Below are 14,021 nucleotides of genomic sequence, written 5' to 3' on the forward strand. Positions count from 1 at the left end.
CCTTATAGATTCCTTATAAATTTCAAATATATTTTCACTCACACAAGCCCGACATGATTACATTATTTCAGCTATGGATAATTCTACAAATCTACATGTGGAAAAAAATGAAGAGTCTTGAATTACTCATAAATACACTAAGATTTACAGAAAACTAATAGAAACAAGCCGATTTCCTGTTGATCGCGTGTCTAGACGTTTACGTCATTGAGTGAATGAGCATACACTTATGATACAAGTAATTAATTACAAAGAGTCTAGTCGAATCACCATGGCAGAACATTTGATATGAGCCGCATATGCTTGAGCGTTAAGATTTAAGATAAAAAGAGAAAATCCTTTGGTGGAATTGAGAACTTAAATTACAAACCCGTACTGAGCTAAATTATTCAGAGCTCTTTTCTAACAGGCAGCCAAATCCAAAGCCACGAATGAATACAGATGCTGGAGTAGTTAAATGAAAATTATTCATAAAATAAATCATTGATGAAATGCGACTTTACATTTTTTTCTCAAAGTAATTACGGAAAAGTTAAACGGCCTTTCAGCGTCCAAATCTCGGTAAATAAAATGCAATTTTCACGATGACTTGATGTTTCTATGACCTTCAAGTCATTTTACCCATTTATGGTATGGGTTGAGGTAAAATATTTAGGACACAGGTCACCCTACTCTCAAGGTGCCTTTTTCGGCACGTCGACACAACGGTTGCATAATGGTGACCATATGCTAGCCTATGCAATGAAAAGAAAATGAAAACATTACGAAATACACGAAACACAATAAATTCCATTGATTAGTCACATTCCACACACGAATGCAAATGGCATCTGCCTCTTTGAAGTGAGAAAATGTAAATAATTCCTTATTACATATTGATGAAAATCTCCCGGGCTTCCAACTGCGTAAGGGCCGCGGATCCGTTGACCCACTACAATCTACGATCGAAACGTCGGCACCGAACCAACTATGAAAGGCCGAAATAGTTTCATCAACCAGGAAAACCATAAGTCCTTCATCATCATCACATAAATCATACAATTCATTTCAGAGGGTCATGTATAAATGAAAATAATGGATGGTCTATCCTATTCAATACGGTCACGGGATGATGACAAAGTTTTACTTTCAGCGGCCGTTTGAAATAAATTTCAACATTCACACGAAAGGTAACAAGGAACGCATGAAATTAATGCGTTTTAATCAGGGATGGCAATGAAAACTAAACGAAAGCCAAAACCAGTAAAATTTCAACTCTTTCGTTCCCGTGAGCGAAATGTAGAAATTAAATGGATTTAAACCCAGGGATCTTAACTCAGGGTCGAAACGTAATTGGAGTCAAAACTACTTCGGGTCAAAACTAAACTAAAACTGTAGGACGAAACGAAACGTAGATAATATTTCGCACGGGAGGGACCACGTGCTTCACATTCAAACAGTTTAGTTTCACCCCACACACCGACTACGAAGTATGGTTGAATGAAGAAGCGGTTCGGCCTACCGCCATTACATTAGATTAGATTGGATATTAGGTGAATTAGGACTAAATACGTTCAGTTCCTCAAAATTCTTTGAAGAAATTAGAAATACGCTCTGCACGACGCAATAAATCGACTTTTCTCCGTCGGCACCCATGTCAAGTCTGAATTCGCCAAACCGAATAGAATATGCGGCCCGCAGGTAGATGGCAGTTTGAATATACGGCAGGCAGCGATGAAAACGTTCTGGACGAAACGAAAAGGACGATTAGATAATGAGGGAAGGATTATTTCATATTTATTGCCCACACTAAATGTAAATATGTTTAAACAAAGTTTTCTTTTCTTGGGGCAAAAAAATTTACAACTGTTAGCCAAAAACAAGCAAATAGAGTAACAGCATTTATACCTTCATATAGCATGTGAAACTCTTGCTATTAAGCAACAAAAATACTTAGAGGATATCTAATAAAAGTGTTTTCAAACCATGATCATTTTTCAAGTTTGTTAATTTGATTCCAATTGCATTTTTTCTTTGCTTTTGTTTTTCTGTAAGTGTACTTATGTATCAAGAGTTAACCAGGAAGACATTTTTTGTTATTCAAAAATACACTCAGTATTACGATTCTTTTCTGAAGGTGACCCAAATTTGCTAATGGGACAAAATCAAATTGGGTTCACCTTCCAATAAGCTCCGAGATTTATTTTGAATACATGATATTTTAAAACGTTTTTAAACGTTGTTTAAGAAGCAATAAATATATTATTATTGAACGTTAATTGAAAACCGAAGGTAGCGCGACAGAGAGAAGACTCGCTGAGGATGGTAGAATGAGGCTAATTTATAGATGGCTAAATTGGCCACAGTGTGGCAACACCGCGAATATGATTACACCGAAGTCTCACTCCGACTTAGAACGCCCCGCGTTTGATTGACTTTCACTCCTAATGAGTCGTCGTTGAGAGCCGAGGTACGCTGCCATAGCCGGCCGGCTGACTTGAAACAGTCTTGGCCTTATTGCACACACTCGCAGGCCTTTAACGAGTCGAGTCACGCGACCGACGGTCGTCTTCGGAAGTTCTTTCGGGAGAGAGTGAAGAGGGATATTTTCTCTCTCCACGCATGCAACTGGTTGATCAAGACTAAGGATGAGTCGATTCCACTATTTTTCGATTCAAATTCCGATTCTTTCCAATCGATTCCCGAGTCTCGATTCCATCGATTCTAATTCACACTTACAGGTGGGATATTGTAAACCTCTTTCGGAGAGATATCGTGGAACAACATATGATGCTCACAACGCGCCTCATCATGAATTACATCAGAGCGGAAACTACAGTGGCTCATGAAAAACAGCCTTCACACTATGGGATGGCAAACGGAAGACACCTTCACCGCAGAATAAAGTCGTAAAACAAGCGACTACAGCTAATTTTACGGGGATTAATGCTTACATGTCAATCCCCAAAGAGACGTATCCATCTAAATGGCACATAAATTTGAAATTTTATATGTGAAATACGTATATTCCACATGACTTCCAGCTTATCATAGAAAATTTGCATTTCTAACTAAATATACATTAATTAGTGAATATCACCATCAGTAAAATGAAACTCGTCCACACCATGGGAAATTAGAGCTGAAATTGATATATTATTACATGATAGATATACCAGCTAATTACCAATTCTATGTGTACTAATACTCAAAATTGAAAACGGTTTCCTCACTTAATTCTCATGATCAATCATCTCCCTTAAAGGATTGCGCAAAACCGCAACCATACGTTCATCGTGCAATGCGCAACATGACTAAACATAGATAAATGACATTCAGAACTTCGAAAGCCATGTCACGATTATGATTCGTGAGTACCCATTACATATCTTAGGCTTTCTCCTCCTGGAAATCCATAAAACTCCACTGCGGCTATAAAAACAATCGGCAGATTACATAATACCCACAGTTCAGGACATGCGATAGTATTTGTAAATGCTTTCCTCAATAATAACATATATTGAGAAGGCAACGGATGTTAGAATATTAATCTAATAGTCAGAAATGCAGCGAGAATCTCCTCATCCGTAACTAGAGAAAATAAAATTAGATACACGCATTTGAAGGTTCGTTAATGTTGCCAAACTGGGCTTAAAGAGTAGCACTGTAACCTCAACAAAATCATTAACTAATTAATATTCTAATGATCCATGTAATTAAAGATTAAATTAAATTATGAACGACAGTAATATTTTATGCGCGTCGATAGCCCTTAAAAACTATCTTACAAGCATCAGTGCGCCTAAACTCGACGTTATAATGTCATTGAACAAGTTTAAAGATTAGCGCTTGGCAACAACATTTCAGCATACCCATAATAAAGCTGTATAGTTAATAAATTAAATTAAATGCTACGTATTGAATCTAAACAAAAAAACCTCTAGCTTAGTGGATTTTCCATTACCGGTTTACAGTAGATATACGTGAATGGTAGGCCCATAAGATGTTAGATATCAACCATATAATTAATACATAACATGATACCTCAGAAACCGTGCAAGATTTCACGGAAACTTCTTGCAATAACAATATAACACCTTTTGGTGTACACACTACAGAACATTGAATGCAATGGCACCCAAAATCGCGCTGCAATCGGCGCAAAAAAGGTAGAACGCTGAAGCACTTGTAAGAAATTCTTCCGAAGCTCCATAGGGACAAGTAACACATTATTTTACTCATTGTTTATTTGACTGAAACAATGAATCATTAAATACTGTTCAAAGGTAAACGTTTAGCTTCTTCAGTCGAAAATTTGGAAATAGAAATCTACCTTTCGACCATTTCCAAAATCAAATAATAGGTCAAATTTAATATTAAAAAGCTATTTTTAATGCGTAGATGCCATTCTCTCCATAAAAAATACAATGAAATGCACCAATCAAATATTTTGCCTGTGACGAAATGAAGAAGACGACCGTTTCGCCGTGCTCATAGTTTTTCGCGGGTTCTTTTTCACCATTTCGACCGTAGAAGCTAAAATATTACCTTTCAACACTGTTTAATGATTCATTGTAACGGTCAAATAAACAATGAGTGGAGCTTCGGCAGAATTTCATACAAATGCATAAATTTCAGCGTTCCACCTTTTTCGCGACGATAGTATAAGAGTTCTAAACTTGGAGAGCCACGTCATGATCTAATTTACATATTTTCCTAAACTCTTGAGAACAGATATTCTTTGAATACACACATATTCCCAGTTGATTCTGGATACCTAAGAAGTTAAGGAACCAAGTTTTACCCAGTTAACTCTTATCCTAGAATAATAAACATCCTCCTCATTTGATGACCCTTTTCATTTAGGAACCATTTGGAAGAGCTCATCACCCTTAATTTGATAGATAGTATCAGAAGAGTGAGTGACGACTTACGGGAAAACAAAGCCGCTCTCTCGAGAAACTCCGATAATTCAACAGGGACCTGAAAATCTACAGATTACGAAGGGTGAAACACTCCGGAAAAATAACTCTCTTTCAATAATAATCTTCAACTGTAGACTTCTTTCAATGATATTGATGTAAAAAACGCTTCTGTGAAATGGTTACGGTTTACTACTCACACCTAAGCAAACGATTGATACGATAGTTATATTAAAACAATAATCCGGAAAAAACAAAGGGAATACGTCTCACCATTCAAAATCCTCTCCTGTAGAAGGTCCATAAAATGTGAATGACGGAGAGAATAATTAATAACAAACGTAAATTCGAATCTGTTTATAACTTCAAGGGTCAAACGTGAGTCGCACAGTGACTCGGTAGGCCCTATGACCTCCAGAGTTCAAAAACCTTTCTGAACTGTAATTATCTACCTATATATAAAAGAGGATGCCTGTTTGTCTGTCCGCTATGCGTTTCCATACGGATGTACGGATTGCGACCAAAGTTAGTCCATAGTTGCATCCCATACTCCCCGATCCCTTGGTGCTACATTCGGTTGCGTCCGATTCGTCTTTTGCGTCGGTTCCTCATTACTGTTAGTCACGTGACGTCATGCAACATCTGCGGTTGGACATCCGGACGTGTAGGCAAGCCTCTTTATACGATCAAGGAAAGAAAAGACAAAAATCCTATACGGCCATGAAATCCAAGTTCCAAGTTCCCCACTTCTCTGGGTACTAGTGATGGGCAAAGTCGATCATTTTAGTGATTCAATCATTTTGACTCGAGTCACATAAGTGATTCAATCAATTGATTCAATCACTATGATCGAAAAGACTCAAATCAAGATTCAATCACTATGATCGAAAAGACTCAAATCAAGATTCAATCACTATGATCGAAAAGACTCAAATCAAGATTCAATCACTATGATCGAAAAGACTCAAAGGAGTCATGATTGAAAAGACTCAAAAGGAATCATGATCGAAAAGACTCAAAAGGAATCAAGATCGAACAGACTCAATCAATGGATGTAATAAATCACTTTGAATAATCGAATAAATACTGCCTCATCTGCGAAGAGCATTGGTAACGCTGATTGCTATCCATATTATCATTTCATATACTATTTTAATTCTGAATTCCTAGATGAGTAAATTAGATTGCAAAAATGAAGGAAGCAGTGTCATGAAAATATTTGGGAAGGCGAAACTGCCACAGTTTCTTAACACTAATAAAATAATTTCTAACTATAGTTGATCAAAATATAACACAAAATACACCACACACTATGCATGAATCTGATCTGCAGGATAATTTTATGAACGGCACAATAAAATATAACCAGCTTTAACTTCTACTTCTTAACGTTCTCCTACAGGAGTCATCTTAATATTTTCCTTTTACGTGTATTGGTGTTATTAATACTGATAACTGCTGGAAAACATTTAAGAAAAAGATTACACAAGTATTCAGTTCTTCATAGCATAGTATTTAATTTTATCACAACTATTTCTGCCCTGACGAAAAGAGATTAAGCATCGGTCGTTCCAAATTTTGAATCAAACCGGAAATCGAGATGATTGATATGAAACCGGAAGTCGGAGTGATTGATGATTGATGATCGACTTGTTTAACGAAATGAATCACGAGTCATTTGATTCACCTAGTGATTCAATCTTTTTGATCGAATCGTTCATGATCGACCCATCACTACTGGGTACTATCCTTCCCGAGAAACGCCGAGTGGCCTGCTAGCTACTAATAATTACTAACGATATACCTCGTGAGAGGCTCTGAAAGAGACAACCCTCGCATCGCCCACACTGTACGACACTGATGAATGAATCGAAGATAAGAATGATTTCAAACGATGGCAATGGATTCCGACTCCTTAATGTGAACCGCGCTCGTTGAAAATAGCACGGGCAGTCTCAACAAGCTTAGCTAAAAAAGAAGCGAGAGAGAATGCGAGAGGAAGGTTGAGATGTTATTTTATACGAGACGTCATTGTTTGATGATTTTGCGGCGGCTTCCCGGGCCGTGGGAATTGGTGCGTTACCCTTTGCTCTGTTTCGGTCTGTGCCCACTCATTACGGCGGGGAACGACATGTATCGCGTGAGCCCATCAAGACGCAACACTCGCACCGTCATATCCCACGAGGGGGCGTAATGGAACCCAACATGGAATATATATATATGTAGCTATAAAATAGCAAATCCGGACTTCCAACACTTTGGTTCACATGGAGCGGACACACAGCATAATATAAAGCCCAGTTACGACCACTCACTCATAATACAAATGTTTGGGGTGAACGAGACGAGATACAACAAAAAGTCTTATGAAGACCCCCTCTTAAATTGTCGGAAACCCCAGGAAAAATTATGAAAACTATAAATTTCCAATTATTTATCCGTCTATTCAATTAAAATTGAGTATGGGGATTAGTTCAAAAAAATTGCCATCAAAATCCAATGGCGGCTTAGCAATCATAGCAACATATTTGTTTATGCATACAAGAGGAGCTAAATTGGAAAAGAAGATAAATGAATCAGCACTGGCTCAGTAAAATTATCTCCGACCGTGATTGCTTCGAGCCAGTGGCGTAACTTGGAATATGCTTAGGGGGGAAGGGGACCCACCCAGGCAACGGGGGTTCCGGGAAGATTTTTGAAAAATGACTCGCCTGGAAATACATTTTACATCATTTTGGCACTTAAAATTTAACTTTAAGCAGATGCAGTCATTATAGGTCAAAAAAGACAATAGTTTTAAATAATTTCTTCATTAGTCTGAGGCTTTTGTATCACTCTTCCATCAATTCCCTTACCTAACACTGTTTAGAAAAATTTTTTTTGTGCCCCTTTGGCCCCTCACCCCCTCATGTAAAAAAATCACGAATAAATTCGATGAAGATAATGCAATTTTTGAAAAAAAAAATTAATCAAATCGAAATTGAGTTCCTTGTCCATAAAACGTCATTAAGAGATGGTTCACCAGCGGCATATGAATTCTAGGTGGAATTTATCCAGACGGCGCGCCGCGAGGACTCCCATTTTTTTCACCCATACCAACTTAAACCAAAGAGGGGCAGGGAAAATCTAAGATACAGCCACTGTCTCATTGAAGGACGCACTGATTTCTAGCGACATTGATTTTACCAGGGATGGCAAATGAAACTAAACGAAAATACGAGGCCTAGGTTTATTTTGGTTCCCGTATAAAATTAAAATCACCAAGAAGTTCAGTTTCGACCCGGGAAGAAACTTTACCCCCGGGAACGAAACTAAATTAATCTAAACTCCGCTGCTCATAGTTAAGTTTCGATCCCAGAAGTTGTGTGGATGGGAATAAAAGGGGATAGTTTCGACCCATTGCGTTCAACATGCGTGTAGGAGGGTTAAATCATTGAGCTTAAAAATTGAATAGCCATTTTACATCCACCGATCTCCTGTTAGTGGTAAACACACGAGTGCCCCACGCATCTAATGGCGGCAGGACGAGACTCTACTTCATTCAACCACACTTCGGTGGGTGGGTTGAAACTAAACTTTTTGAAGGTGAAGCACGTGGTCACTCCGGTGCGAAATATTATCTACGCTTCGTTTCGTCCCAGAGTTTTAGTTTAGTTTCGACCTGAAGTAGTTTTGACTCCGATTTCGTCTCGACCCTAAGTTTAACTCCCCGGGTTTTAATCCATTTCGTTTCCTTTCAAAATTTCGCTCCTGGCAAACAAAACTATTTAAATGTAACTGATTTTGATTTTCGGTTTATTTCTATTGCCATCCCTGGTTGGAACTCAAGCGATAACCTGAGTAAGCGAACGACATTAAAGAGGTCGGATGAAGTTGAAAACATTTCCTGAAATGGCGGTATCACAGTATGAAGTGAACCTTCAAGGATTCACCCGCAAAATTGCTGGAATAATTTAATGTAGGCATCGGTGGCATGGCGGTGGGATAATTCCCTCGTTTGCTAAACCGAAGATCACGGCTTCGAGTCCCAAATAGGAATTTACACCCTCCTCGGAATGTGAACGTCCATTTACTAAATAATAAGTACTGGCTTTAGTAGCTTGGTATAAAAAATTATTAATATTAGATGCTACAGCTCTGAAAGATACGTTGCTTAATAAGCTAATAAATAAAAAACAACCTTAACGTTATTAACCTAAAATAAAGGTAATTATGAAGATATCCTAAGTCAAAAAAATGCATTTTTCACTTGAACGCATACTGAATCCTTCCGAATTGGGTAATTGGCAGCGAGCAGGGAATCAAATTGAATCAAGCGGTTAACACCGATCACACCAAAGTAAAGAACAGCTTCAATTAAATGCAGTGACTGAACAAAATTAAAATCAGGCAAACACAGGGGTAGGTGCTTTGAATGCATACCAACAAATAAATAGCAATTAAAATCTCAGAGATAACATCACCGCATGACCTCAGCGTCTTGGACTTCGTTTCGAAAGTCGAAAGACTGGAGATTCCACGAGTAATTAATTAAAAAGCTACAGACTAGGAGTAATAACCATACGCGCTTAAATATTAATTGTCTTCTAAGTTACGCGACGTGAACTTAGGAATAGTATGAGCTTTTTTTTAATCAGAATCGACTGATTTAACACACAATAAACACGCACTATTTGCTGAAATTACTGAGGGATTCGAAGGTAGATTTTAAGCTTAACCATATCATTTCGGTTATAATAGGATAATAACAACTAAGAAGCATATCACAGACAAAAATGGGTATAATTATTCAGCCAATATCAATGAAAAATCTGAGAAGAGAATAATTGTTCACGGGATTGGAATATTGAAGCCATTAAGGCCACTTCACAAAAAACTTAAACTGGGGTAACTTGACTCACTATGAGCCACCAATATTTTTGACTTTTTTCTTAAATCACACTACCAAACGCGCTTGAATCGTGAAATCCATTTTACAGTACCGACGTCAGTTGTTATCCCTATCGATAGGCAAAAGAAATATCTTTTATTCACCTATCAAAGTGCACTGAAAATAACTAGGCCCATGATATTAACACGCATTTCCAAAATTACAAGACAAGAACACCATGTACCAAAAAAAATATACGCATCATCATGTCGTCAGTCATTATATGCGAGGAATCGTTCGAGAAGTCATAGCTAAAGACAGCATATTAATGGGATGATATTCGATTAAATACACATGAAGCTCATGTTTGAGCAGGTACTTACTCATGGCGAATGCTGCGTGTATTTTTTTCAACTGCAAATCACACTTTTAAATCCACCTGCAATAAAAGAATCCCAATTAATACACACTAAAAGAGCATTAGTGTTCTTAACTACCGTACCATAGTTTCGAGATCAAGCGACTGAAAATTATATATAATATATCTTAAGTTAACAATCTCAGGAGCGAATCAACATGCGATAATAAAAAGTCGTATCATAAAACTGCGCTCCTGATGTGTTTAAAATTTAATTAAATACACAAGGTGTAAAAAGGTCAAATTTTACGACTACAAACGTTATTGACAGAGAAATTCAATTCGCTTATGGTGAGTAAGAAATTCAGGACCGTAAGGAAGAACTACAGGGTAATTTCACACTCAATAATAAGGGGACATCATGTTATTCATTCATGTTATTGATTGATTCATTCAAAAGGCAGGCATTTTCATAAATTATTACCTCACTCGTTCTATCCCAAGAAATCGACTAAATATTTCCATACGTCCGAGGCAAAATCCTAGTGTAATGCTGGCGTTGGCTTGCACACCGTAGGGCAACACGACCACAGCAGTTGGAAGAACACAAAAGAACACTTAAAGGATCCCTGACCGAATTGACTTACTCATAGGGGAAAATGAGCTTTTCCGCTTTCAAATTAGACGATATCATTAAATTAACAGGTAATTACATTTCTGCAACAGTAGACATACAGTATTGAAATTTTTTTGCAACCAAGAATAGACCATTAGGACTCTAAAGACAATCTAATAAGCCTCTACTGCAAACAACAAAGAGAAAGGGAATTTTCCATGGATATATAGCTATTCTCGGGATCACATCCGATATGAGAGCAGTTATTTCTTCTCAAAAAATTACTCGTGGCGTCCGAGAAGCATTATTACCATCCCAAACACCAAAAAGTTCCTAAAAAATCTATTTCTCAATAATGGTAATAGGTAGATTTCAATTAGGTATTGTATATATTTTTGGTTAGATTCCAGAGTCAAATTAAACTCTCGCACTCCTTAAAAACGAAAAAGGTTGCAGAATTCCTCTTCGTTGAAAACACCAACATCAAGAAAGAAAGAAAGAGTTTTAGAAGAAAAAAAATTTTCTCGACCTTTTCTGAAGTGAAAGCACAATAATTTCATTGAGAAATACGAGAATTTCTTAGAAGAGATAAAAATGATTATTATACCTCCATAATTAATATCGCTGTATTCCAGTAATATATATGTAAATGAGGCAACGCCGGAAAACTCTAGAAACATGCAACATCGAATAAATTAAAATGTAACTTTTAAGTCCCACGATACCGGTAGACAGCTAAACATGCCAGAGACATTTGGAATGCAAAACATCCCCTTGCGAACGAAGAAAAAACAACGGGTACACCGTACCCTTTACCGTGAGACCAGTCTGGAGGAGAAATACTTAGTAACGGAGAGTGTAGAAGGGTGAACACACTTGGCGACATCTGACGAAAGGCTTGGAGGCTTGGTGGAGACTTGGCAAGTCCACGAGAACATCCGCGACTTGAATTTAAACAATTTTTCGAGACTGGGAAACGTTTTTCCCTGTATTTTCTAAAATATGTGATCACGTAGTAGGTGCCAGCCACGACCTACTTCGTTCGACTCGAAAGCAATCTGAGTCGTGAACCAAAATCTGTGTAAATAAAAGAACGCTTTTGAATGTAATACTCGCTCAGCTCACATTTCACGGAAAAACGGCTTCTTGAACATTGGTGCGGTTTTTACTTTTCTTTTTAGGGGCCATCTTCGGCTAAATCTCACTTTGAAATTGCTTTACTTGCCAAATGCCTAAAAAATAATTTTGAACAATATTTATTATTACTTCACAAGTAAGCCGGCATTCCGCTTTTTGTTTCCTTACTTCGCTCATCAAATTGCACAAATTTGGGACGACTACCATGTTCAATCTCTAACATCACACTTACCTAAATCAATGTTCCCACACAATATTCCTCCAATAATGAGTGTTTGTAATTTTTCTGCATAGCTTATGCGGCTTCAGTTACTGCCTCCATTTTATTTCAGGCATGTTTATATTTTCACTTACGATAACGACAATATAGATTGCTTTTGCATCTTCAGGAGATTATAAAGCTAAATTAATAAGATGGATGTCATTTCCTTAATATGTAGTATAAGATTAATAGGTTTTTCTGCCAAAAAACCACTATTTCCCAATGGCAGAAAATTTCAAGCCTGCCAGTAATAGTTTAGAAAAACTGAATCCACATGATGTTATGTATCATAAATATAAGATTCAAACTATACCAAACTCCATTTACACCAAACACTCTTCGACAGGAAACCGCAATCTCCAAGCACTTCCACAAAACGCCGCGGCATTCGCACGAATTTGAATTACTTCTCTCATAGCCCCCGAAAATCGTATCACCAAACAGATAGAAATAAAATTTAAGGCCAAAAACATATGGAGAGGAAAAGGAACAAGGCATCACGGGACAGAAAATGAGAATGAGACCCTCTTTCTAGATCGGCGACCTTTCGGAGAGCTAAAACCGCTGGCGGCCAGACAAAAGAAAGAGAGAGAGAGAGGAAAGACATCTCCCTCTCTACAAGTTGACACCAATTCGAAGCGCATGAGAATCTCAATGCCAAATAGTTGCAGCAGAGAGAACGGCCGCGAATATTGATCAACACGCTGTACTGAAATGCATCCGCGGAAATTGAGAGTGTGGCGTGCGTACCAGAAGCGTATATATATAAATACGGCGGTGGGGAGAATTGCCCCCGTTCTAAATTGGCCCCCGAGGGAACTACCAAAAGCAACTCTAAACATTAGCTTGGTTCCGATGCTTTACACTGGTGACGAGAGGCGATCGCGTATGTCAGGCCACTTTAGAATGTTCGCCCAATTCAGCATTGCCATTTCAACCCATCGGTTTTGTCTCCGTCAATCACTCCCACGTATTCGGGCTTTGAAGCTATAACTTACGGTGATGGATCCATAATAATAATAATTCGTCTTTATTGGGCGAGATTGGGACTAGAAAGTCCCATCTTCCATCTAACCCCTCGACAAACATTAAATATATGCAGTTAAATACATTGTCAAGTTGCTCGTGAAATTACATGCAGAGAAATTACATAAAAATAAGTAGGAGTTCAATTTTCAATCAACAATTAGCATTATAAGTTAACAAAGTTACTATTGACCAAGTGTAAAAAGATGTTAGTGAACGTGGAAAAAACCTAAGGATAATGACTGTCGTCCTTATTGGAAAAAATCCACTGCAGGAAAACGCCCACACAAGAAGGGGGGCGTGAAAAACCTGCGAAAACCTACTGAGAGAGCTAATGTAAACCTGAGTATACAAATACAATGAATTACATGGAAAATGTCACATAATAGTGAAGGGGAGAGGCCAACAAGAATATACGCTTAGTTTCGCTCGTTTTAAATGAGGGGTCACCTCATGGTAATTTATATTTTTATGTGCACAAATCATCGCTGTGATTAACGCCATGCAATTGAGTTCCTATCTCTTTGTTTCATCAAAATTCACAAATCTGTGCCCACTAAAACGTTCTGTCTCAATCAAAACAATACACAAATCAATATTTAAATACAATATTCCCCCAATAATGAGTTTTTATTAATTTTGTTACTGCCTTCATTTCATTTCAGGCACGTTCGTTGTTTTTTTTTCATTGCATGTACATATAATTTTAAAGTAAAAATAAAAAAAATTTCCGCTGGTGATTTCTCACATTTTTACACACTATTGGTGAATATAAGGGGGGCAGAGGGGGCCCGCTCCCTCCCCCCCCCCACGAAATCAGGGAAGTATAGAAAAAATGGAAAATAAGTTTG

At 37.7% G+C, this 14,021-nt stretch overlaps 1 protein-coding gene across 5 annotated transcripts in view; it reads right to left on the reverse strand.

Moving 5' to 3' along the window:
* Nucleotides 1-14,021, reverse strand: part of LOC124164204 (E3 ubiquitin-protein ligase RNF19B-like) — a 324,394-nt gene that overhangs the window by 163,095 nt on the left and 147,278 nt on the right. For all 5 annotated transcript variants that reach the window (XM_046541432.1, XM_046541427.1, XM_046541429.1 and 2 more), the window contains one exon: nt 10,155-10,210. The gene's annotated coding sequence lies outside the window, so the exon portion shown is untranslated. The remainder of the gene's footprint in view (nt 1-10,154; nt 10,211-14,021) is intronic.

Source organism: Ischnura elegans, chromosome 8 (assembly GCF_921293095.1).
Source record: "Ischnura elegans chromosome 8, ioIscEleg1.1, whole genome shotgun sequence".
NCBI classification, from domain to species: domain Eukaryota; kingdom Metazoa; phylum Arthropoda; class Insecta; order Odonata; family Coenagrionidae; genus Ischnura; species Ischnura elegans.